Source organism: Mauremys reevesii, linkage group 2 (genome assembly GCF_016161935.1).
Source record: "Mauremys reevesii isolate NIE-2019 linkage group 2, ASM1616193v1, whole genome shotgun sequence".
Classification (NCBI taxonomy): Eukaryota; Metazoa; Chordata; order Testudines; family Geoemydidae; genus Mauremys; species Mauremys reevesii.
The window spans coordinates 163,439,591-163,466,032 of record NC_052624.1 but is presented as its reverse complement, the minus strand read 5'-3'; the positions used below and the strand labels follow the sequence as shown (position 1 = coordinate 163,466,032).

Below are 26,442 nucleotides of genomic sequence, written 5' to 3'. Positions count from 1 at the left end.
CTTCATCTGATGCATGCAGTGGAAAATACAGTAGGAAGCTATATATATACACAGAGAACATGAAACAATGGGTGATACCATACACACTATAACAAGAGTGATCTGTTAAGGTGAGCTATTACTAGCAGGAGAGAAAAAAAAACTTTTTGTAGTGGTAATCAAAATGGCCTATTTCCAGCAGTCGACAAGAAGGCGCGAGAAGCAGTAGGGGGCGGAAATAAAAATGGGGACATAGTTTTACTTTGTGTAATGACCCATCCACTACAAGTCTTTATTCAAGCCTAATTTAATGGTGTCCAGTTTGCAAATTAATTCCAATTCAGCAGGCTCTTGTTGGAGTATGTTTTTGAAGTTTTTTTGTTGTAATATTGCGATTTTTAGGTCTATAATCAATCTGGATTGCTTTATGGCTGTGGAATGGTGGGAAGATGAAAACTGCTGCAAAAAAGTGTCAGCGTTGTTGCTGACTCATCCCCTGGGAATGCTGGGTTTAAAGGGAGCATCTCAGTGCCTAAAGCCTTCTTTTTTACATGGACCAAGGCTGAAGCCTTAGTAAGGTCCTGGCCACAGATTTGCTGGAGGGACCTGGATGGAAAAAGAGGAGGAGCTTGTAAAAGGAATTACAAAATAAAATAAACATGGGGTTATCTGCACTGTACACTGTTATCTGCAGGGTAGTCCCAGACATCTAATAATAAAGTTGTGGCTTGATTAAACCCATGTCAATATGTCTCCTGTCCCTCTTTCAGCATAGCCAGACAAAATCCCTAACTTGAGTATAGTGGCACTTTTAACTTGAGTTGCCTGGCCCATCGGGTGATATAGGCTAGGTTTTAGATAGCACAACTCAGCAGCTGCTAATAATCACTCTGTGCAGCTCAAATATTGTTCAGTGTGGCTGCTCTCATTCAAGTGGAGTTAATTTGCAACAACTGTAAAGTGAAGACATAGCCTTAATTACACAGTGAAAAACTTGGCAAGATATGAAAGGAATGATTTGGGCTTTCTGCAGTGCTCAGAAGGTGCATTGGATAGGTCATTCTGGTAATGTATACCCCAATTAGTTTCACATAATAGCAAATTCAACATCTTCTGGACTAGTTCACTCACTTAGGGTATGTCTACATTTTGAGCTGGAGAAGATATACCCAAAAATTATCCAGGGTGGCAAGAGGGGCTAGGTGCCCTGAGTATAATCTCATTTGTGTTGCTAGGCATGTATGTAAATGGCTAACCCTCCAGCCTTTCACAGCACTGCAACTATATTGTACTTTTAGCACACTAGCTTGATCAGACCCAATACAGTTATGTCTCAATATGAAATTTACATCTCCAGCTCCTAGTGCAGATGTACCCTAATTGTGGATAAATTCTGTAGACCAGGCATAATTGGGATATGTTTATTGGTACACTTAAGCGGCTTTGCATCATTCCAGTGACACAAAGCAATTTCTGCATAAGATTTTCTCATGTTCTTTATTTTTTTGGAATGGACTGAAGTCAGTGGGAAGTACTGGAGGTGCAAGGAAGGCAAGAGTAAGCCCATAGTGAAGAAAAAAGAAAATGATGCTCCTAGGTCTGAATTACAAGTCTTTCTGTCTCCTCATCTGTGAAAAGTGACATCATGATCTATGATTGAAGCCATTTTACTTGTAAAGGCAGTGTGTCGACAGACATCTGTTAAAATATGCTGATTTCACCCAGAGGGGATTTGATTGTCCTTCAAATAAATGTCTCTCTGTTGACTATTCAGGGTTTTCCATACCGATCTTAAATCTTTGGAAAAGGTTCAGTCTCCTTAAAATTCCAAATTTTAGTCTCCTTTAGTTTAAGTTGCTTTGGGAGTTTGTCTATTTGTGAAAAATCTATTTATCACTTCAGCTTGCTTTCAGAATGCACCATTAATTGTTTTTATGCTTGAGAGCCGTGTTGATTGAACTTGGTTCTATTTTCCAAAAACAGTGAAATTTTCTCATTAATATTTTTTCTACACTCCTACCCTCATTTTCTCTTATTGTCAACTTCCATGTTTGACTCAGACTGTTGAAAACTGAATCTTCTCCATATTTAAGTGATTTTTTTCTGCAAATCAGAGACTCGGTAGACTGTCGTCATGCTTTCCAGGCCTTTCAGTGGGAGTTTGATGTCACAATGAATGCAGGATCAAAACTTTATGGCTGTACATTTTTAGAAGCTATGTGAAACTTTTATAATGAAATCCAAAACTGGAGAAACTTGCTTGGTTTCAGATTTCATTAGAAACTGCAAAATGAGTTTAGGTTCATCAAAGTTCAGGACTCTTCCAGCAAACCTGGACTGAGCGTCAAGTGGACCTAGCCAATTTGCAGTTCCTATAATGTGTCTGATTTGGAGCTTGTACTCTGAAATGAATGCAAGTACAATCAATATGTACTGCAGTACTCAGACAATATAGAAAATGAACAGTTTCATAAAACTTTTATTACATGCTTTGTAATAAATAATGCTCTCTCTTTTGCCAAGAAAATGGATATATTGATTCCCGCCCCACCTCTCCGTTATGTTATGGAGAGATAGTAGCTTCCTTCAGTTATAAGCCCAATTTATAATGGGAGGAAGCTGTCATTTTATTGTGAAGTAAGACTCATCTTCACATTATAAGATTGATTTTTTATTCATTTCTAAAATTCTCAAAAGGTCATTTTCAAGTCAAACTTTGCCTGTAATGTCTGTGGCAAGATTTATTTTTACCCTCAAATTTAAAGTGATTCAGACAAGCCATTTTAGATATAAGGATCTTAGACACACTAGGTGTTATTCATATTTGAAAATACTCTAACTTCATTGTTCCATGGGATTGGGTAGGCCGTTGAGACAATCCAAGCTGATAGCTCCAGAGTGCCTTGTGATGGCTTCTCAGTGAGAGTCATTCAATTTTGTCAAATACATCACAGTAACCTTGCTTTGGGTAAGGATAAACCTGAGTTTAGCACATAATACAAAATAGAACTCTTAATACAAAATGAAGGTCACCGTACAAAATGTAGTTCACAATTTGACCTAGACATATTCCCCTTTTATTAAGTGATCAAATCATACTTGCTGAGCCTCCAAGTTTCCTCATGCTCAGTCATTCTCCCCTTATTTGTCCATCATCCATATCCTACTACAAATGTCACCTATATTTCATTATAGTTAGAGATTTCAATCAGCTCTTAACTACTCCGTCCTACACACTTTATTACTTCTGTAAAGCATCATTAAACAAGGTGGCTTTGATTCAGTAATCTCTTATGGCAGCAGTACATGGACAAGCATGGTTGGAGCTGTTCCAAAACATTCACATAGCACCCTCATTGTACCTCCATGCAAATATCTGGAAAACTTATGTTCCCAAAAGTCTCTTGTTTTACTATCTTTATTGTTGCACTAACCCTAACCCTAAGTGCCTCTACATGGGGACACACCCATCCATTCACACTTGAACAAACATCTTAAAGAGCTGGGCATTGCTTATTTTGCTTGGACAACAGCCCTCAAGAGTGTATCACAATTCTCTTTGGCTTATAGCCCCTCTGGGTATTTGCTTTTTGGAAGAAAAGAAGAGGGAGACATTTATTTGAAGTCATTCTTCCTCCTTTATTCCTTCAGATAAAGCTTACATTTTTTAAAATCAATAAATTTATCTGGTTGCACTATGGGTGCTTATTTTGCATTCAGTTATTCTGATATTTTGATATACTCACATCATTTTGATATTTATGTAAAGTTACATGTCACTGTAGTAGCTATTTTATGATTAACAGTATTAGAGTGCAGAGTATGTCTGTACTCTGTAAATATAAATTGGAAAGATTTTATTTCCAATGTTTTTTTTATTCTCCCCAAAGTATATAGAAAAATTGCCACGGGAAATTTGTAACAGATAAATAATCATAATTCATGACATAAAAGCCCATGCAAAGATAGATGTAGTGTAATTTTTTTAGATAAGGTTTTTTTCTCCTGTCCAAATAAAAAAAAAGCTTTCCTCATTCAATTCTTTGACATTTAAGATGAGATATTTTAGAAGCTGAGAAAGACAAACTAGTAATTGAGATTTTTCCCCCCACAAGCTATTAGTCAATCTCTAGTAGAACACATGCTATTTCATTAAAATAGCATATATAATCTATCATAAGCATACATTTTCAAAAAAGACTAGTGATTTTGGGTATCCAACTTGATACCTTAAAAGGGTTTGACTTTCAGCAGGTGGGTGCTCAGCACTTTCTAAAAATCCTTAAGGATGTAAAATTTAACACCCAAAACAGGAGGCATCCTAAAATCAGTCCTTTTTGAAAATCTGGGCCTGCATTTATTACCAGTGTTCCAAGATCCTTGGCACTGAATTCCAGTATTAAACACCAAATTATCCATAGGTAGCATTAAGGTAAAAGGGTGAAATACTGGCCCTGCTGGAGTCATTGGGAATTTTGCCATTGACTTCAATGGCATTAGGATTTCACTCAGAATACATATATGGTCATAGAAAGGTAGGAACACCACATATATGGTCATAGAAAGGTAGGAACATTTGCGCACACACAAATATAACAACAAGCATACACTATAAGAATTGACCTTTAGAAAAGATATCACTATTCTTTTATTCTTATACGGTTCTGGCTTCTGGAGCCAGAAGCAGATGTGCTGCAATCAGGGCCAGCTCCAGGCACCAGCATTTGTGGGGGATTTTCCAAGACCCTGCTAGACCAAGTGGAAATTTGTAATAGTATGATATGAGCCTGAAGAAAAGAGGAACTACCACCGACTGATAATTTTTTACCTTGGTCTCATATTATAGTGTGATAGCAATGGAAAATTTTAGTCTTGTACAGTTGAAAAAACAAAGCTTATTGTACAAGACATTTAACTGCAATTATATTAAGCAATTTAGTAAACAATAAAATACGCAAGATAGGTTGCCTAGAGAATAACAGGAAAAGCCCTAGATGGAAACTGGGTCCAAAGTGGTTTCTGATAGGTCTGCTATTAAGAATATACCTAATAAGGATAATAAGATTTGTAATGCTGGGGATCTGTCGACCTTCCTTGTATGCATACTCGAATAAAGGTAGCCATCAGGCTGTGTCTGAATTCCAAGCTAGTGCTTGGGGCGGCAATCTGCAAGGGGCGGCAGTCCCTGTTGTTTTGCCTCCAAGCAGCGTGCCGAATTGCTGCCGCAGACGGCAGGGGCAGTCCGTGTGCTCTTAGGGCAGCAGGCACGTTTCTGTGGTGGCAGCAATTCGGCAGCAGCTTCTATGTTTAGCTGTCTGCGGCGGCAATTCAGTGCGCTGCTTGGGGCAGCGAAAACTGTAGAGCCGGCCCTGGCTGCAATGCCATAAAACTGTCATGAAAATGATATCACAGGCTGCCCTTCTGAAATATATGGTATAAGGTGTAAATCTGGTTAAAAAAACCCTCAAGATTTTCAGGCCAGTTTTGTAGACCAAAGATATTTGGATAAGGTTTGATTACACATGCAAACTTTTGGGAGCTTCAATCAACCAAGCCAAACCAAATTTGCCCATCACAAGGAAATTCCTGACTGGATGACTCATGTGACAATGCAATAGGAGTTCTCAACTTCCACCAAAACAACCTGCGGTTTCCAACTGTGTCTTAAATACATTACTCATATCTATATCACTGATACTGACTATACAGAGTACAATAGTTATGTAACTCCTTCCTAGGGCTGCACTAACCCCCAAAGGTGGGGTATTTATTCCTCCCTTTGCAGGGCATCTGTGATCTATCTTACGACCAATGGGCCTTAGGCCCTTGACAATGGTGCTTCCACCTGAGTGGTTGGGAACATAAATTAATATATTACCCTATGGACTCTTGGATATTACATTTTCTAAGTAAAAGAAACCAAGGACCAATGGATGAAGATAAAAATTTCATTCCTGTAAAGGCTCAGAGTGAATTGAAAGAAGGAAACTGGAACAGTAAAGAAAATCAAGGATATCAAATAAATGAGTAACTAACGAATTGAACAGTAGTAAACTCTAATTACCCACAAAGTCAAAAGAATTAAAGTACCCCTAAAGTCTCACCACAAAGCTTAGCTAGTTGTTGGAGTTGGAACTTGTGCTCAACGAGAAAGGCTGGGAAGGAAATAACTAACCCCTCCAGATGGAGTAGATCTCTGGCCATACCCTGGCTCCTGGTGCAGGGAGCCCACTGCAACAGAGTCTTGGAGCACTAGCTTAGCCAACTTAAATCCTGTGACTGACACACAAATACGTGTCTCCCTTCTGCTGCAGTGAGCAACTCCATGACAGCTTCCCTTTTGGCTACTCTAAGGGCAGGTCTATACTTACCTGCCGGGTTGACGCGTAGCGTTCGACTTCTCGGAGTTCGAACTATCGCGTCTAATCTAGACGCGATAGTTCGAACTCTGAACGCGCTCCCGTCGACTCCAGAACTCCACCACTGCGAACGGCGGTGGCGGAGTCGACGGGGGAGCCGCGGACTTCAATCCTGCGGCGTCTGGATGGGTGAGTACTTCGAACTAAGGTAGTTCGACTTCAGCTACGCTATTCGCGTAGCTGAAGTCGCGTACCTTAGTTTGACCCCCCACCCTAGTGTAGACCAGGCCTAAGCTGACTTCCTGCAAGTCAGCTGTCTCCCACAGACTGTCCTTGCTAGGGATCAGAATACACGTGATGAGATTCTCATTATGCACAAGCTCTCTGAGGCATGGAGCTGGTTGCATGGTTTCTCCATCAAGCTTCTGGTCTGGCCATTACAGGCTGTTTCCCAAATGTAAGAGGGGGAATGGTCCTACTATTGTGGGGAACTTCCCTGGCTTCTGCACTACCCCGGTGAAGTGGGCTAGTGGAAGGATCTGAGTCCTCGCTCCCACTTCCTTTACCCAGAGGCCTGCCTGACCTCGAGGACTCCCCTTGCACTCTCCTGTCTGGCAGAGTCCTCGTAACTCCAACCTTGCTGTGGTCACCTAGGTCGGGAGCTAGGGTGTCCCCACTCCAGGGTGCTCTCTCTGCACTGGATGCTTTCCTGACCTACTGATCATTACATAGGATTTAAAGCAATACAGTTTATTTAATTAACAATTAGTTTAAAAAGGAATAAGGAAACATGGGAAAGGTTAAAGGAAACACATCACCCTGCTCTGTGGCAGAGAACATCACAAACAGTGTCTCTGGAATGTCAGGGCAGTTCACAGTCTGTTCCTTGTAGGTCCCAGGCATCCTTCTCAGGCCCTGGCTGTGCTGCAGGGATGCTGTGGGTTTGACAATTGCTCTGGCTGTGGCCACACGCTCTCAGGCTCTAGGTGGCAGGGCCCCTCTCCCCAGCGTCACCCTCGCCCTGTCAGGGTTACGATCCCCCTCCTGTCTGGCCTGCAGAGCCTCTTGGCTGAGGAGTCTCTCTGTGCTGGGCTCACTGCCCAGGGTCCCCCTCGCTCTCCCCAGCTGCTCACCATACCCGGCTCCGGACTGCTCCACTCTGCCTCAGCACAGATGCTGTTGCTGCTCTGCCTCCAGCTCCCTGGGCTTCTTCTCTGTCCCCTCTGGCTTTGGTTGCTACAGTTCGCCTCCCAGAACAGGTCTGTTCTTCAGGCTGCTTCTGTGACTCTGCTCCCAGCTCTGACCTGCTTCCTGGGCTGCTTTTCTGGCCCCTCTGGCTCTGGTTGCTGCAGCTCTGCTCCCAGGGCAGGTCTGTTCTCTCTGGGCTGTGCTCTGGCTTTGGGGGTGCAGCTCTGCTCCCAGCAGCTTACTTTGGGCCCCTGCTCTCTCCTTAGCTCAGCCCCACTCTGTCTGACCCAGGCAATTCCAGCCTGGCTTCCTGACTCCTTGATTTGCCTGCCCATCCTGTCAGTCAGGCTGACCTGGAGCATTGGCTTCTCCCCATTGCCCCTGGGGACTGTCAATCTCAGGGTCCTGATTTCCCATTGACCCTTCCCCTTTTGGTACTGGGAGCTAGCCAGCCAAAACATCCCCACTGAATGTTAGTAAGGGGATAACAGTCCCCTTACATTCCCCCTTGTTAAAATTCTGCCACAACCACAATATTCACACCAGTACATCTGGGACCCCATATTAACAACATATACCCACATCATATCATATAAAAAAACCATTAACAATTATCAAAAGAACATTTAACATATTAAACATTCCACATCTACTTCTTCATACTATACATGGCAATATTCATTAAAACACTACATAGAATCAATAACATAATCATCTGTAGATTTAACAAGCAGTACACCCTTATTAGCCCTGTGGGACCTCCTTAAGACTGGTGATTTGTTACCCATATTGTCTATTTCCCTGTCCTCCTGTAATACTGGGTCAGTTTGAGGGATCTGGCCATTCTCATTAGGGTTTGGGTTTACCCCATTGGTTTCGGTGTCCTCGGGAAATGCTGCTCTATGCTTCCTGAGAGTCCTGGTCAGAATAAAAGTCCAATGTTTTAGCTGGTCCCTATGTACTACTCTCTCAGGACCTCCTTGTTCAGGCTGGATAGTGTACACTGGCAGTTTGGGATTGTTGTGGGCGACCACAGTGTGGGGATTTGGCTCTCATTTTTTCTGTATTTTATTATGTCTCTGATGTCTGTGGCTACTAACTGGTACACAGTCATCAGGTCTGATGAGAGCCCCACTGGACTTGTGATCATAAGTCCTTTTCCTACTTTGGGCTGTGTCTTCAGCTGTACTGAGAGCAACTTTGCTGGTTGTCTTTGGCCTGTTATGGGCACCTTTGACCTAGTCATCAAAATTGGTCACCTCATCCTTAGAAAAGGCTTCTTGATGCTTCTCTGGCAACACTCTTAAGTTAGCCACCTGTGCAGGAATCAGCCCTTGGCATGCCGCTTGAACTGGAACTGGCAGTCTCCCACCACATCTTTCTTGAGGAAAAGTAACTTGTTCTCCCTTCTCCCCAAATGTTACCTTCACCTGAGGGATCACCTCCTCGGGCTGCAACTCCATAGCCTTCACTGGAATCTCCTGCGGCGTCTCTTTCAGAGATTCCAGTCCAGGTCGGCTGCCTGTGGCTTCTCCAGTGTCACCAAGCCACACCGGCTCCAGGGTCGCAAAGGCACACTGTTGGATCTCACTGGACAGTTAAGCTTTGCAAATGTAATCTCAGTTCTGTAACTTGTATTGCCTTTGGTTTGCCTCTGTCTATATTTTTCACAGCCAGCTGGGGCCAAAAGCAGTTTTTCTTTGTACTTAGCATGGTCTGCGTTGATTCTTGACCTTGAACGCAGAGCAACTTTCTCTTTATCTCTGGGCCAAGCTGAATTTCAAATTAACCCATTCCTTTCCTCAATAGACAAATTGCTCACACTGTGTCAGAGGCTTTTTTTGGTGATTAAAAGCTCCTCTGAGATGTATGATCTTATCTAGATTGAAGGTACCTTCTAGTGGGCATTGTTTAGATGGATTTTCACACGTGTAATGATTCCAATTGTCTAAATACCTGCAGGTTTTAGGACCATAATATACGTACATGTAATATGCTGGGGTACCCTTAGGGGGTGAGATGGAATGCTTAGACTGTCCCCCACCCATTTTCCAATCACACACACAGGGAGGATGCCCTGTCCGCTCTAGCGGCACATAAACTAAGGATCTCTCCCTGCAGGGTACTCGCACAGGAGAGGCTAACGAGGATGGCCACGACCCTCCTACATCTCCCTTCAGCAAAGAGCGTCGGCTAGTCTCAGGGAGACAGCACCGCTTACTCTCGTTGCATCCAGTGAGATGATCAGACTGTCAGTAGCCCACACGGAAAGGAAGAGAGAGGGAAGATGGGTTCACACGCTCCTAAACCCAGGTAGCTTCCTTGCCGGATGATGCCAGGCCGAGTCAGCCACTGTGGGTCAGATTTCACATTGGTGTACACCCCCCCCCCCAAGGCCTCTGTTTCTAAATACCATGATGCATCTGTACCTTATGTCCGGACCCAATACACGTGAGGTGGTATAACAACCCTTCTTGAGGCGGTAAAAACCCCTCAGCACCGGTGCATACCTAATGCATTTCCCTTATGCATTAACCTTATTGGGCAACCAAGCAGTTCCCCAGTACTGCTTCAAACTAACCTCGTTGGGGTGGCCATTCCCCGATACCACTCTGCATCTGATCTTGCTGCACAGTCAATAAGTTCAGATGGCGTGAGACCAACAGGGACAGGCGGCCCCATGGACAGTCCTGCTCCGATACCCCAATAGAGATTTCAAAAGGTCTCATACCTCTCTTGTGGTGCCATGTGGTTCGAAGGGGAACGATCCGTAGCAGCTGCCTGTGTCTCAGTAGGCATTGCCATCCCAGACAAGCCCCCAAATTGTTGGAGAAAAACTCAGTTCTCACTTTTTGGTTGGGTACAGCAAAGTCAGATACTTTATTCTGTTTAGCAGCTACAGCAGGGAGAGAGTGCACTAGGACATAGGGTCTCCCCTTCCTAGACAGGTCTCTCCACAGGTAAACAATTACAGCAAGCATTTATATTTTTGTTACAGACAATAATAAGCAATAGCTGCATTTTGTTATTACATAGGTCATGCTGATATCTCGTTTTTCTCACTTAAGAGACTCCAGTCTACATTTCATATTATCTACACAAGGTCAAAAAACAACTTCTCACACAGTTCTTTTCCACTCGCCTCATACAATCCTCATACAATCCTCGCCTCATACAATCCTCGTGTAAAAGAACAGCCCTCCCAAGAGCGAAAGCATGTTGGAAATTCTGGACAGGCTGTATACAGGATAATCTCCCGTCCACCTCTTCCCCTTCTCTGAACATTATACACAGACGTGGCCAGTCTGGATGTACATGTGTGAGTATGAAAGTGGCTTAGGGCTTGGGGCATTAATGTTTTTCCTGAGTGATGTGGGAGCGTTCCCAACACTCTCTGTTGTTGTTTTATTATTTTATTAATGAAGCTTTAAAATTCAGTCATATGGTGTGTTTTCTTTATCTTCCCCCAACGATCCTGTAGTGTCAGCCTGATCACCTGACATGAGGGATAGATTGGTAACAGAAATTTGTCACAGTTTGGTGGGCAATTGAGAGAGGGGGAGCCCTGCAGAATTTACACCATCTATTTGTTTTACCCTTGTTATTTTATGTTTGCTTTGCTTGGTACTGTTGGTGTTATATGCTGAGGACTGCATGATTAAAGGTGTGCCCACTCTCAGCCACAGTAAGTCTGAAACCTGGAGAGGGGTTTAGCATTCCTCTCTCCGCCCTGGTTGACCGGGAAGGGTGGCAAGTGGATCTACCCCAGTTGTAGCAGGACTGGGCAATAGAGAAGTTGGAGAAAAGGGAAGAGATGTGTACTTGATAACTAGAATTGAGCAATTAAGAGCACAGATCATGAACCAGGCAGCAACTCAAACCTACACCCAGGGCCAGCTCCAGACCCCAGCGCACCAAGCGTGTGCTTGGGGTGGCATGCCGCGGGGGGCGCTCTGCCTGTCGCCGGGAGGGTGGCAGGCAGCTGCGGTGGACCTCCCGCAGGCGTGCCTGCGGAGGGTCCGCTGGTCCCGCGGCTCTGGTGGACCTTCCGCAGGCATGCCTGCGGATGCTCCACCGGAGCCGCAGGACCAACGGACCCTCCGCAGGCACGTCTGCGGGAGGTCCACCGGAGCCGCGGGACCAGCGACCGCCAGAGCGCGCCCCGTGGCATGCCGCCATGCTTGGGGCGGTGAAATTCCTAGAGCCGCCCCTGCCTACGCCCAAGGCAAGTTGCAGGCCTTGAGACAGGACTTCCAGGGAGAAAAGGAAGCACTGGCTAAGCAAGTACCGGTCCTTCAGGGACTTGTCTAAATTTAACCATATGCCGTAACAGCAGTGTGTTTGCCACAAGAGGAAATTGAATAGTTAACGCCAATGGGCCATGCGTTTTTGCCCAGGTGGCAAGCCTCACGGGGGAGGACTTGGGTAGCCTTGTGAGTAAGAATGTTTAAGGGAAGAGACCAAGAATAGTGGGGGCTAGTTGAGAAGCCCACCCTCCTAGCTAAACTGGTAGTGAGACAAAGCCGGTGCCCATGGAAGGGACGGTTCAGCGAGAAAAGCAGGATCGGGCCCAAGCGGGCAGGCAACAGATTGAGTGATTGGAAAACAGGTTGGAAAATTTTGAGGGCATAGTGGAAGGAAGGAGTAAGTATCAAATGCTGATTTACGTTGATAAAAGTGGCTATTGGGAGACAAGCAAGTGATATAAGGAAAGAGTGAGAAGTTAACTCTGTAGTTGCTGGAAGGAATAGCAGTTGAACTTTGTAAAAATGCTAAAGAGGAAAGTTCTTGGTGTCTTTGAAATGTTTGTAAATAAATCCAGGCAAGAAATTATTTGATTGCAATTATTTGGCTATGAACAATTTAGTTGAATTAGCTAAAGAATGTATACAGTGCTATGTAATTGAAATCCTATTAGGCTCTAAGGGGCCGCTATAAGTAGTGATGTTTTCTTTCAGTGTTTGAAAGCAGGAATTAAAAGTAAAAGGCAATCAAAATTCTGGTAAAAACAATCGTATCCCTTTTAAGTAAGAATCTTTACGCTGTGGATAGCTTTGGATCCAGAAGCAAGTCAGAAAGCATCTGTATTAAATGCAAATTATCTAACTGATAAGATAGAAGCCACTGAAAACTGGGCTGCCTATGAAACAAATACAAGAAAATATGCGGTGATTCCCCTGTTTTGCCTGAAATCAATAAGGGTATTTGTATATTTTAAGTGATGATTGACTGCCCATAAGGGTAGACTTCTGTTTTTTGTCTTTCAGATAATCAGAGAAAACTGATGCCAGCTGAACAGCATTCAACGTACCATGCATTTACTAGCACAATAGGAATTATGTTTTGTGTTCTATGTCCTGTCTTGTGGTGTTTGTCTCGTGGCCAGAATTGTTGTGTTTAATATTTTCATAGGATAGTCTAGTTTAAAATCAAACAGAAGGGTTAAATTAAAATGCAGATATTTGTTTTATTCAACTTTGGAATACAAAGTGTTTGGATAAATCAGGAAAATGTGATATACTAAGTCTAATATATTTGTTTAAGTAAGAAAAAGAAACTTCATTGGCCAGATCAATTTAATTGAAAAATTGTTATTAAAATTTATATTCCAACAGTCTTTGGAAGCAAGGACATGAAAAGTTAACCCACTCCCCATATTGTACATGGGATCCTTCTGGCTACCTCAGATTTCTAGCCAGAGGGCTGGGGATGGTGGGAAGCTATTGGACACCAGAGGTTGTACTGAGTGGACTCCTCAAAAGTGGGTGTGCTTGTCCTGACTTGTTGCTCCAAGCTCTGTAATAAAGTTATTTTAGTGGAAGGGTATATGTGGCATACATTGAATAATAAGACTAATGTACTACATAATGGCAATGTTTATGTGTTCATTCTTGGGAAAAGGTGAGAAGGAAAAAGGACAGAATGAATTAGTTAGAAAAAAACAGCTAGCATGCTCAGTCTAAAGATAAGACACTGGCCCCATTCAAGGACACTGCTCACAGCTAAGACTTGGCTGACAACCAAGAAAAGGGGGGGCTTGAATGTGCCCACACAGCTATGAGATCTGCAAAACACTGCCAGGCATTAATGAAATGTGTTAGGTTTCTTTTCTCACAGGTAAAGAAGCGCTACCCAAAGACCCTAGCAGCCCTGCCACTCCTTGGAACCAGGAGGCTGGATCTATGTAAAGGTCCACCAACGAAAGACTGGTTTGGCTCCATGATGGAAAGGCCCTTATTAAGTCCTGCTGACTACCAACACGGCTGTGAAGTGCCAAAGACTGACTTCTTGGACCCATGATTCTCACTGCAAAAAGACCCCTCCACCTCAGGAGGATTGTCCTACTGATGATTAGCCTATTTCTCCTTCTAGCTCTGCTGTGCCTTCTGGACAGCAGGGAAAAAGGACAAGGTGAAGTGCTAGTAACCTCTCCCTTGTCCACTGACAGATCTACTGTGTTTTTGGATTTTTTTTGAAGAAGTAAAACCATTACAGGGTGATATGCTGGTAACCTCTCCCCTGTAGAATGCTGAACCACGATTGCTTCAGGAAAGAAGGAACACTCGCTCTACTGAAATTGCCAAAGTCCAGGAATTCCTGACTAGAAAGGGCATTAAGAACTGACCCTGGTGAAGAAACAAAGAATTATACACTGGCAGGAAGAAATTTGTGGGACCCATGCTTGGGAATGTGGTATTGATTATGTTGTTTTTGGGTTTATTCTACAGGCTGCACCCTGAGTTTTGGATAAATCCTTCAGTATGTATTGCCCTCCCTAATTGGATTTTAAATGACAAGTACCAAAGGCATCTTGTTGTCACTGACCCTGCCATCTCCTCCATTATACTATTACCCCTGTCATACATCCAAATACAGACAATGCCATATATTTGATAAAACCAATGGCCAGGGACTTCATACTTTAGTGATTTATTTAAAGATTGTTTGGAAAAAGAGATTTTTAAAGTTCAGGATATCCCATATAAGCGAACAATTGAGTGGAGAATAAATTGATCAGTGGAAATAAAAAATCTATGATATCACTACAAATGAACCCTAAGAATCTGTAATTGAAATTGATGGGTTCCATAGTAAAGTAGCTATGATGGCTGTTCCTGGAGTTTGCAATGTGTTACTTGAAAGAAGCCCTTATTGTTATTTAGTCACCCAATTAGTGATTAATTAAACAAATACCCAAAGAGTTTGTTCTGCCACTGGAAATTTTACCTGTATTGAAATTATTCCAGTAATTAATAATGTAACCTGTACCTTATTGCAACACACTCCCTCCTATGCTATTAATGTTAATGCCTCTTGAAAGTACCCGAGAATAGTTAAATAACAGATGTGATATAGTACTACACCAAAGAGAGATGTATTAGGATAACAATGGACTGTGATTAATACAACACTAGGGACTGTAAAATTTACATTGCCCTTATCCAGTTTCCAGATCACCTCTACATATCCAAATTGCTCACAAGGGGCTGCCATTAGATTAGCACAACAGAGGGACCTGACCGGATCCCTATGGGATAGGGCCAATAGTGCAGCAGCCATTTGGAATATTCTTAAAAGACAAGAACATGATGAGAAATTGGGCCAACTAGAAAAGGCAACTAGCCTTATCTCTGGGGCTCAGCTAACAGGCTGGAGTTGGTGAGTTCCATGTCATTTCCGCCCTTAGTTCTATGACCCAGAAGTTGCTGACAGAGATGGTATTGAATATCACTGAGGCTGGGAAGGCATTGCAGTGAGATCTAGTATGTTTAGAAATTCAGGATTTCCTAAATGACCAGCTAATGGCCATTTGGAATGATCTTGAGCACCAGACTTGGCCCACTGCCCTTACAGACACATCAGGAGTACCATCTGATCTGTGGTCATGGAGACATACTTGGAGACTTTCTGGGTGGAAGTGTGGACATTCACAGTGTTCCTTCCAAGCATTTGGAGCGGTTAGGGGGGTGTGGGCTCCCACATACCGAATCCTGCCGGGTCCATGGGCAGGATGCATGTGGGATTGGGTTATTCATTGAGACATCTGGGAAATTAGACCACCTGGTATAGCTAACTGATTTATAGTCAGTGCCCCTAGAATAACACCTGACATTTTGGATAGGAATAGGGAGTCTATGGACATTTTGGCTGTTAGAACCCCTACAGCTTCAGTGTATCCATAAACTGAAGCCAGGGGAAGTTGTCACTGTTCATGCCAACGTTTGTTGTGAGGGTAGAGGACAAGGAACTACCCTGACAGGACACTTACTTTTTCAAGCTAATGATAGCTGTGTGTATGTTAAAACCAGTAGTCCTTAGGTTCCAGATACCCTTTAATTGGACTAGTTTAGTATCTGAATGGTTTCAAGATTTGCTTTCGTTGTTACCAGAGGTTTAAAGAATCTCTGAAATACAAGGGCAAATTCACATGCTTCAATATATATATATATCAAATTATAAGCTGTATGAAAAGCATACTTTTCAGAGTGTCTATTTTATGTACTAAGTATGATGTATTGTGCTTTATAACTAAAACTGTACAACAACCCCATCATATTATTGCTATGGGAATGTTATTGCTTGTATTGCTATTAGTTAGTTTAGGATTATGTTATTGTTGTTGTAAAGGATGTACTAAAAGTAATACCTTTCATGTCCATGCTAATCATACACTGTTATTACATCCAATCAAAACCCCTAAGGTTGAAACATCTGATGTAGAATCTGAAATCCATGGCTTAATGCAAATAGAGGTTTAAAAATATTTGTTGTATTAAAAGTACAAAAGTGGGGAGTGTGGAAGTAGAGGAAGAACTGACAGGGATTTGTAGGGGATCTTAATGCATGACAGTCTTTGTTAGCAAGAGTTAGGCTAACTGTAACCCTAATAACGCGAGATTTGTAGAAGTGAGGATTGTGTGAGGCGAGTGGAAAAGAACTGTGTGAGAAGTTGTTTTTTGACCTTGTGTAGATAATATGAAATGTAGACTGGAGTCTCTTAGGCCTTGTCTACACTACAGGACTATTTCGAATCTACTTAAGTCGAATTTGTGTATCCATACTAAATACACAAATTCGAACTTCTGAGTCCACATTCATGGGGCCAGCGTCGACTTTGGAAGCGGTGCACTGTGGGAAGCTATCCCACAGTTCCCGCAGTCCCCGCTGCCCATTGGAATGCTGGGTAGAGCTCGCAATGCCTGCTGGGGGAAAAAATGTGTCGAGGGTGGTTTTGGGTTAGTGTCGTCATTGAACCGTCAATCACGCCCTCCCTCTCTTCCTTGAAAGCGCCGGCGGGAAATCTGTTATTGCCCTTGTCTGGTCGGTTACAGCGCGGACGCCACAGCACTGCGAGCATGGAGCCCGCTGCGATCATCGCTGCACTTATGGCCGTTGTCAACTCCTCGCACCTTATCGTCCACCTCTTCCACAGTCAGCTGCTGAGAAACCGGGCGAGGAGGCTCCGGCAGCGCGGTGAGGAGAGTGGCACAGACCTCTCAGAAACCAGGGTACGCCAGGCAGTGGAGATCATGGTGGCAATGGGTCACGTTCATGGTGTGGAACGGCGATTCTGGGCCCGGGAAACAAGCACAGACTGGTGGGACCGCATAGTGCTGCAGGTCTGGGATGACACAGAGTGGCTGCGAAACTTCAGGATGCGTAAGGGCACTTTCCTTGAACTGTGTGACTTGCTGTCCCCTGCCCTGAAGCGCCAGGACACACGCATGCGAGCAGCCCTGAGTGTGCAGAAGCGAGTGGCCATAGCCCTCTGGAAACTTGCCACGCCAGACAGCTACCGGTCAGTAGCGAACCACTTTGGTGTGGGCAAATCAACCGTGGGGATTGCTGTCATTCAAGTAGCCCACGCAATCGTTGAGCAACTGCTCTCAAAGGTAGTGACTCTCGGAAATGTCCAGGTCATCATAGATGGCTTCGCTGCGATGGGATTCCCAAACTGCGGTGGGGCTCTAGATGGGACTCACATCCCTATCCTGGCACCAGCCCACCAGGCCAGCGAGTACATTAACCGAAAGGGCTACTTTTCCATGGTGCTGCAAGGACTGGTGGACCATAGGGGACGTTTTACCAACATCAACGTCGGGTGGGCAGGCAAGGTTCATGACGCGCGTGTGTTCAGGAACTCTGGTCTGTTTAGACGCCTCCAGGCAGGTACTTTCTTCCCGGACCACAAAATAACAGTTGGGGATGTGCAGATGCCTACAGTGATCCTCGGGGACCCGGCCTACCCGCTAATGCCCTGGCTCATGAAGCCCTATACAGGCGCCTTGGACAGTGAGAAGGAACTCTTCAACTACCGGCTGAGCAAGTGCAGAATGGTGGTGGAGTGTGCTTTCGGACGTCTCAAGGGGAGATGGCGGACCTTACTGACTCGCTCGGACATCAGCGAAAAGAATATCCCCGTAGTTATTGCTGCTTGCTGTGTGCTCCACAATCTCTGTGAGAGCAAGGGCGAGACCTTTTTGGCCACTTGGGAGGTTGAGGCAAATTGCCTGGCTGCTGTTTACGATCAGCCAGACACCCGTGCCGAGAGAATATCCCAGCGGGAAGCGATGTGCATCAGGGAGGCTTTGAAAGCGAGTTTCCTCGCAGAGCAGGGTAACCTGTGACTGTCCACTTGATTTTAAGAGAGCCTGATCACAAACCAAGTTTCCCCCACTTCCAAAGGACGTTTTAAAACTAAGGACATGTTTCAGTAATTAATAATAAATCTTTCGTTGACTTTGCATTTCTGTTTCTTGGTTGAAACATGGAAGCATTCTGTGCTGGGTAAGGTGTGCACTGATGTACAGACCGCTTGTCCAAAAGAGGACGGACAGCCTCCTGCTCCTACATAGGTCTGTGGGGTAGGGGACGGTTTAAGGTGGTTGTGCATGTAGGGGGAGGGTTGCAGGAATGGGTGGGTTTGCAGGAAGGGGCGAGGGGTGCCGTCTTTGGATAGGGGTTAACATGACGGCTGTGGGTTTGGGCGTTGGAAGGGGTGAGGGGTGTGGGGGAAGGGTGAGTATCTGCCCCTGGATGAGGGCTCTTTTTGGGGCTCAGGGCACCAGGGAGGATCGTGGCTACAGTCCAAGTGCATGTGAAGGGAAGCCTGCCTTTACATTCGGGGATGGCAGGCACCAGGACCCTGGACAAGCATACACATCAAGGAAAGACCCGGGGCAGCATACACCACACAGACTGTCCCTGGTGCCTAGTGACTGCAGTCTGTGCGTGCCCTGCAGTTGACCCTGCACCCAAGTCTGTACCATGGCACTGTGGGCTATGCACTGCAATTACAATTCCCCCCCCCCACACACACACACAGAAAGTCTTCTGACACGAGAAACGTGACGGAAACAGTGAGTAACACCAAACCGCTTTTAATAATGTAGTACACAGTGGGGGGTTTAAACTTGGAGTTGGGACTGGTTGATGCTGTAAGGAAAGAGCTTGTACAAATTTACAGCGCGAGAGTTGTCTCGAACATTATCGGTCTGCTGCGGTGCATCGCATCCCGGCTATATCCTTTCTCTTTCATGGCTTTAGAGACCTTCTCGAACGTCTTCGCGTTCCGCTTGCTGGAGCGCAGCTCCGAGAGCACAGACTCCTCGCCCCACACAGTGATCAGATCCATGACTTCCCTGTCAGTCCATGCTGGGGACCTCTTTCTATTCTGGGATTGCCCGGACTCCTCTGCTGGAGAGCTCTGCATCGTTGCAGGTGCTGCGGAGCTCGCCCCGATGTGCAACCAGACCGTCAGATTCAAACCGCCCAGACAGGAAAATGAATTCAAATTTTCGCGGGTCATTTCCTGTGTGGCTGGCCAGAGAATCCAAGCTCGGACTGCTGTCCAGAGCGTCAACAGAGTGGTGCAGTGTGGGATAGCTCCCAGAGCTAATAAGTTCGATTAGCATCCACACCAAGTCTAATTCGAGCTAGCCATGTCGAATTTAGCGTTACTCCACCTGCCGGGGTGGAGTACCAAATTCGAACTAAAGAGCCCTCTAGTTCGAATTAAATGGCTTCCTGGTGTGGACGGTTGAGCGGTTAGTTCGAATTAACGCTGATAAATTCGAATTAAAGTCCTAGTGTAGACCAGGCCTTAAGTGAGAAAAACGAGATATCAGCATGACCTATGTAATAACAAAATGCAGCTATTGCTTATTATTGTCTGTAACAAAAGAATAAATGCTTGCTGTAATTGTGGAGAGACCTGTCTAGGAAGGGGAGACCGTATGTCCTAGTGCACTCTCGCCCCGCTGTAGCTGCTAAACAGAATAAAGTATCTGACTTTGCTGTACACAACCAAAAAGTGAGAACTGAGTTTTTCTCCGACACTGGTGTAAAACTGATGCAGCTCCAACTGAAGTTAATGTAACTGATTTACATCAATTGAAGCTCTGCAAGTCAGTAAAAAAAATGGTTAGTGGTGGATGTAAAGTAGCATAGCAATTTGACATTCATGCAGCGAATTTGGAAAATAAGTGCAACCTTACACATTAAGAGACAGATGCCATAGTATGCGCCAGCTGCTTTGCACCTGTTCGGAAACACGGAGAAGCCATAGATCCAGCTTAACTGGCCAGTTGAGCAAGGTTTACAGCTTCTGTGCACAACCAGATTTCTGCAAAGTAACTGAAGTGTACAAATGAATCTTGCCTGGACGAAGCAGAAGGGAGTATAACAGGAAAACATCAGTGTGTGTGTTGGCTATACTTTCGCTAACCTTTCTATAGCTGCTATATCCATCTTCTACCCTGCAGTTTGCAAGATGCTTGGCATTCAGTGGAGGTTACTGTATCTTACCACCTGCCTCCATTTCCTGACTTATTTTCATCCAGATTTAACTTACTCCACTATTTAAGTCAAAGAACTTTTTTTTTTGTTAGAATTGCTCCTGCTTATATGAATTTGGCTCATCACAAGGAAAAAGAATTGCATTCTAGGAGCTGTGTTGAGAACTGCTAGGTAATCAGGCTTTATGAAATTCACAATTGAGGGATTAAAATTAAAAGAAATAATCTTATTTTTATTTATAAATAACTTGTTTATTGCAAGATTAAATATTAATTTTAATTGCCTTGTGTTGTACAGTTCTGAATTTGCACAACATATATAATTTTGCCATCTGAGAGACTAGCGATTAAGCTAGGCTGTGAACTAGGTTCCTCTTCAATAAAAAAATATTATGCCGATGCTTGTGGTTTTTCCTGTTAACTTTTAACGCTGTTTGGGATAACATGAACGTACACAGTCATAACCTAACCATTCATGTGTGTCATATTTGTATAAGTGGATGCTGACAGAGTGGGGAATGCAAATAGATGCTCATAAACACTCTCAATGGGAAACTTTCCAAGTTAATGCAACATTCATGGTTTGCGTGCATTTTATATTTGAATATAATAAAACTTAAGACTATAAACACATATATTAAAAAAGCCTTTGACAATCCCTCCTGCCCACTCACTTTGTGTCAGTTTGAAGCTTCCCCAGATGAAAATGACCAATGCCATTAACTGCTGAAGACTCTGATATTATAGATGTATAAATGAAGTTCAGTCACCCTTTTGGTTGCAAAAAAACCCCAAACAAAAACAACACAATAGAGTTTAACCAGCGGAGTATTTGGCAGGGTTGTCTCAATGGTAGCTCAAATCATGGAAGAGAAAGCAGTAAGCCAAGAAGCGTGAGGAGAAGGAAGACTGTCATTATGCATAATGAAAAGTTTACATGTCCACCAATTTCACAAGTGTAACTCAGGAGGCCTATTGAAAATTTGTCCCAGATTGTCAGACTTCCTATGGTGCAAGAAATATTAATTTAATACTTTACCCTCTAGCCTTTTCAACAGCCTCACACTTTCACCTTCTTCTTTTTCCTACTTTTATTTATCAAATGGTATCTTAGAACAGAAAAACAACACTCCTGTCAGGGTTCCCTCCCCACTCTGGGGTACAGATGTGGGGACTCTCATGAAAGACCCTCATGCTTATATTCCACCAGTTTAGGTTAAAAACTTCCCCAAAGCACAAATTTCTCCTTGTCCTTGGACGGTATTGCTCCCACCACCAAGTGATTTAAGCAAACATTCAGGGAGAGGCCACTTGGAGTCCTATCCCCCACAAAAATATCCCCTCAAGCCTCTTCACCTGCTTTCCTGGGGAGGTTTGAGAATAATATACCAACCAAATAGGTAACCAAGGTGAGCACAGACCAGACCCTTGGGTTTTTAGGAAAAAAGTAAAAGAAGCACCTCTGTAAAATCAGGATGGAAGGTAATTTTACAGGGTAATAGGATTTAAAACACAGAAGATTTCCCCCTAGGCAAAACTTTAAAGTTACAAAAAAAAAAACAGGAAAAAACCTCCTTCTTAGCATAGGGAAAATTCACAAGCTAAACTAAAAGATAATCTAATGAATTTCCTTGCTTTAGTTACAATTTTTGTAATCTTAGATGCTTATTTCAGGTAGGATTTTAGGAGAGTTTTTTTTTCCTGCCTGGTCCCTCTCTCTGTCCCGAAAGCACGCACGCACACACTCTCTCTCTCTCTCCCTCCATCCCCCGGTTTTGAAAGTATCCTCTTTCCCCATTGGTCCTTCTGGTCAGGTGCCAACTACATTAATTGAACTGATTACCCTTACAGGTAAGTGATTCTGTGCCTCTGGCCACGAGGGATTTTATATTACTGCATAAATAAAGGTTGTTACCCTTTCATTATATTTATGACAACTCCTTTCCACTGATCAATTTCCACCTCACTGTATATTGGCTTGTCTTTTGAATCCAGCTTCTTATATCACTGCAAAAGTTAAAGAAGTCCCTTTCCAGCAGTATATACTGTACTAGGAAGCTTTTTAAAATAGACAACGTTATGCCTCTTAAAACATTTTCTTTTGATTCTGCTGCCTTACTAGTTATCACATCCTGCCTAATCTCCCTTTCTTTAGGGAAGTCCTTGAAAAATAGTTCTGACTCACCTTCAAACGGTCTAATTCCCCTGTATTATACATACTTACCCTAGTGTAACTCATGGACTTTGACTGGTGTAAATCAAGAGTAACTCCACTAAAGTGAAACAAGAATCAAGTCCCATTTTCATTAAGACAATATTTTTTCAAAGTGAAATGGGTCTAGGTTAAAAGCATAAGAAATTTTATTATCTAGTCCACAGAACAAACAATGTGCAGGTGCAGTGCTATCTTCCTCACATTGCCCTTCCAATGACTCAAGGACCAACTGTGGTGGTCAAAGAATAGTTCAGTCTAAGCTTTAGTATCTGCTGAAACTGCTTACAAGAAAGTGCTAGTTTTAATGGAGAAGAAAGAAGGCAGACATTCTTGACTGCAGACACCAATTAACTTCATATGTGCAAATGAAAGGCTTTCAAACCATAGTGTAATTATCTTCAAGTATTTCCTGCTCAGGCTGCTGCACGGAAACCATTTTCCTGTATGCGAGTAACAATGTTTTTTACTTAGGCCTGGTCTGCAATCCCAGAATCTGACAGCCAGGATCTCTTCATCAAAACATTTATTTTTATAACATTGTTGTAGAAAAATAGAAACAGTATTTACAAAATTCTAAATATTAAACTATAATATATATTAAATTATATGAAGAGAAGGTCCACACAAATGGACTTTAAAAATTCTAAATATTTACAATTTAAAACATTCTAAATATTAAACTATAATATATATTAAACTATATGTGATCTCGGTCTGCAAATACTGCATCTAAGTATATCCTTTCTGCTTTGCACATTGCCAAGACTTTCTGTTGTTCTGTATGTCACTGCATAGCCCACAGTGCCATGCTTAGTGACAAAGAGTCCTGTGGCACCTTATAGATCTGGGAACAACCACCTTTGGCACGTGGCTCGCCAGAGTAAGCACCCTGGCGGGCCTGGCCAGTTTTTTTACCTGCCACATCGGCACGTTCGGCCGATCGTGGCTCCCACTGGCCGCAGTTCGCCGCTCCAGGCCAATGGGGTGGTGGGAAGCTGTGGCCAGCACATCCCTTGGCCTGCGCCGCTTCCCACCACCCTCATTGGCCTGTGATGGCGAACAGCAGCCAGTGGGAGTTCCAATAGGCCAAACCTGCTGATGCAGCAGGTAAACAAACTGGCCCGGCCTGCCATAGTGCTTACCCTGGCGAGCCACGTGCCGGGGTTGCCAATCCCTGTTAGAGACTAACAGACATTAGAGCATAAGCTTTCGTGAGTGAATGCCCACTTCGTCAGATGCGTCAAGATGTTTGTACAATGTTTTTTACTTGTTCTTTTGAAAATTTCGGCTGCATTTGAGAGTATTGATCCAATCATCATTTGCAAAAATTATACTGAAACTTGTTGCTACTACTGAAACTGCATTCTCTGACCTTAATTTCATCATCATCATCATCATCTCTGGAATGTTTTGTTTCTTTCTACTCCTGGGGAGGTTTTCTGTCTGTCATTTGGCCCTCAATCATGGTGAGTCACAAAGACTTCAGCTTTGTGCCTCATTATAGCTTCTCCTTGGTTGGTTCACTTGGAGTAGGTATCATTTGTACACAGATGATAACCAATTTGAGCAGACTTTTTGGAAATTCTCATGCCTATTTGATCTGTGCTAGAAGGTATTAATAATTGTATTTTTCTGCAGTGATATTTCAGGATCAAAACTCTGGTGAGGAGAATATAAATATAATGGGCCACATCTTCAGATGATGTTCATCAGCATTGGTTAACTGAATTATGCCAATTTGGTCCCGTTCATGACCTGGTTCAGCAAATTGTTAAACCGTATCAGACATACTTTGTTCTCAGTGCACACTGCCACTACATCAGTGTATGTGGCATGAAATACAAAAATAGTTATAATCTAATTTTTCTGTTGATCTTGAATTTACTACGCCTTTGATTTTCATATATTATCTTTGGATATATAAATTGTTTTTTGAGAAGCCCAAAAATTAAAGAATTGCAGGTCAAGAATAAAGTCCCTGGCAAAGCTGGGTGGCACAATTTCCATAGTACCCACCAGAGAGTGTGTGGTTCCTAATTTGCATATTTTGTACTCATGAAAGGGTATGCCTTGCAAACAGAGGGTATACCAAAGGGTTGGGAAGCAGTGGTGCGGGGTAGTTACCACAGGAGTGAGCAGGCTAGAGAAAGGAATTCCTGTCAGGAAGATACTGAGGAGTTGCCCAGGGACAGATCTGAGAACAGACATGATTCCTGAGCACCAACAATGGACTGACAGCCCAGCTGAGCTGTGTGAGCTGGAGCCACACCCTGCATGGGCAAAGTTCCACTGACACCATCTCACAAGATGGCATATAGTGTGTAGGAATTGTAATATCTTTGTAAATAGTTTGCAAGCCCTCTACTGGGCTTTCCTGTCTTTTTTTCTGCAGAAGCCATTAGTACCTAGCAGATCAGCAGTGTGTATAGGTAGATAGGGCTTGTATGCATGTATATAGTTATTTGGATCCCAACTGTGTCCATGTGGTTTCCTCATATTCTTAATATGGAAACAGCAAAGACAACAGTACCCAATGACCATGGATATTTACAACCTTCAGAATTCCTCATGACTTGCATCCGAAGAAGTGGGTATTCACCCACGAAAGCTCATGCTGCAAAACATCTGTTAGTCTATAAGGTGCCACAGGATTCTTTGTTGCTTTTACAGATCCAGACTAACACGGCTACCCCTCTGATACCAGAATTCCTCATGACATTCTCCTATGTATTTCATACATTGGGCAGCTACATATGTACAGAAGGACTGCATTATATTAAACAGATCCATTGAGGTTCAGGGAAGGAAATGGTAGCCTGATCTCTAGATTATGAATTAATTATATGTATTACTTAAAAGTTCCCAGATATCAATTTGAGGGTCGACAGGTTCTTTTCCCAAGATCAGGCCCAGTGCTATTCATATTATTATATAGTTGTGAACCCTGATGTTCACAGTTGCAACACTCATGCTAAAGGAACTCTTCTATAACTGCAAATAGTTTATTAATACATTTAGCACCATCCCAAACACTCCAACATAGTAAGGTAGATAGAGATACTCCATATGCTCTCTCCATCCCTTGCAGAACAACCTGAAATGATAGCTATCATCTTCCTCATCATCAACGGCCATCATGCTGGCATCTCCACAGGGCTACATCTCTCTCTCCTACTGCCCATAGGCTGAGATGCAACTTTTATAACATGTTATGCTGATACAACTATGTCTGATGCATATTCAGTAGGGGTTTCTCTCCTCTCTCTTATTTGTATGTCCTTACCTTACTAATATTGGAGTGTCCTTCTATCGGTTAACATATCAATGACCTCAACTTATTATCAGACATATCAATTCGTCATCATGACACGGTTGTGGTTGGATTCATGTTCCTGTGGTCAGAAATTCCCCTTAAACACTATTTTCAGCTACCCAGTAATTGGGGTTTTCTGTTGGGCTGTTTATCTGTGCCAAAGTTCATAGGTCTCAAGCCTTATGTTAACTGATGAAGCTCATGTCTTACAGGATTTAGGTCTGTAGGTTCCTTGCATTACTACTAAATCTAATAAAGGCAGAATATAATGATGAGAAGGCAGTGAATATAATAAAGGACAGCTATCCCTTTGGGCTACAGAAATAAGAGATACATAGTTCTAGTTAAGTACAGATTACTAAACAGTCATATATACACAGGGTTTCTTTATAGCACTTCAGCCTCCCACAGTTCTTTCTTGCTTTCTATTGACTAGTAAGAAAAAATGTTATTATTTGTTGAGCACAATAATTTGCTCAGGTCTGTACAAAACAGAGTAAGACACCTTGTACCTTATGGAATTTATAGTTGAAAAATCCCTCATCTTCCAAATTGTTACTCAAATGAGTGATCCCTTTGAACTCAGGAGGA

General features: G+C 43.3%; 1 long non-coding RNA gene across 1 annotated transcript in view; it reads right to left on the bottom strand.

Annotated features, from left to right (window-relative positions):
* The window catches only part of LOC120398819, a 92,177-nt gene that overhangs the window by 29,052 nt on the left and 36,683 nt on the right, over positions 1-26,442 (bottom strand). The gene's annotated exons all lie outside the window — the stretch shown is intronic.